Here is a 1401-nt window from a genome sequence, read left to right as displayed (position 1 = left end):
CTACAGAATACCTTCTCAACAGGAGGGATATTGTCCCTAAGGAAGCAAAGGTTTTCTCTTGCTTGTGATGGGAAAATTGTTTGGAAAATTTTATCTGCATATCTGAGATTACTGATATTTCCCCCAGCAATCTTGATTCCAGCTTGTGCTTCATCTAAAATCAATTTGGATAGTAACTGTAACCATGGAATTAAAAGGTGCGTGGTCCTTGGAAGAAAAGCTGTGCCAAACTTAGATACTGGATTAAAAAGCAGAGACATCACTTTGATGACAAAGATCTGTATAGTCAAAGCTGTGGTTTTTCCAGTATTCATGTACGGATGTGAGAGTTGGACCATAAAGAAGTCTGAGTGCCCAAGAATTACTACTTTTGGATGGTGGTACTGGAGAAGACTCTTGAGAGTCCCTTGGGCAGCAAGAAGATCAAACCAGTTAATCCTAAAGGACATCAACCCTGATTATTCACTGGAAGGACTGATGCTGAAACTGAATCTCCAATACTTTGGCCACCTGATGTGAAGAGCTGACTCATTGGAAAAGAGCCTGATGCTGGGAAAGACTGAGGGCAGGAGGAGGAGGGGGTGACAGAGGATGAGATGGTTGTATGGCATCATTGACTCAATGGACAAGAGTTTGAACAAACTCTGGAAGACAGTGAAAGACAGGGAAGCCTGGAGTGCTGCAGTCCATGGGGTCGCAGAGTTTCGGACAGCGCTGAAAGACTGGACAAGAACGACTATCCATATTATTTAATCCCTGGTCATATTCACCTGGCTGAGGCAGTGTTTATCCGATTTCTTCTCTATAGAGTTACACTATTTTTGTCCATAATGTACTCTTTGGAAGCCAGTCACTAAGTATAGCTCCCACTTAAGGGGGAAGGAATTAAGCTTTGCCTTCCTGAAGGGAGAGTGAAGATATAAATTATTTGAAATTCTTTATGTGATACTTTTTAGTAAAGTAAAAACAACTAAAATAAAATAAGATGGAATATTACTTAAGTTATATTAGATGTTATCAACTGAATGATTAACAAGGGAGTCTGAATGTTACCTTAGGCTAGGAGGATGCCGGTATGAGATAAGAGAAAACGACCTGGTTAATGTTCATATATGGTCCAAGTTGATACTGTAGCATGAAACAAGGCTTACTGTTAATTCCTTTCTCTGTACTTGAAATCCAGATGTATTACAATTATAATGTAGTGTCATGTATGTGCTTATTAACTTTCTCTAGAATCCTAATATAGTGTTATTTTTACTTTTTTTGTATGTATAAGGAATTCTTGCCTACTTCAAGTTTGCTAAGATACTCTTTTTTTTTGTTTGTTTTTTGTTTTTTTCTGTAAGTTTAATGATTTTAGTTTTATCTATGATTCATTTTAATTCAGTTTTGGGGTAT

This window comes from Cervus canadensis, chromosome 9 (genome assembly GCF_019320065.1).
Source record: "Cervus canadensis isolate Bull #8, Minnesota chromosome 9, ASM1932006v1, whole genome shotgun sequence".
Classification (NCBI taxonomy): Eukaryota; Metazoa; Chordata; class Mammalia; order Artiodactyla; family Cervidae; genus Cervus; species Cervus canadensis.
The sequence above is the reverse complement of the archived record's forward strand: the minus strand, read 5'-3'. Positions refer to the sequence as shown.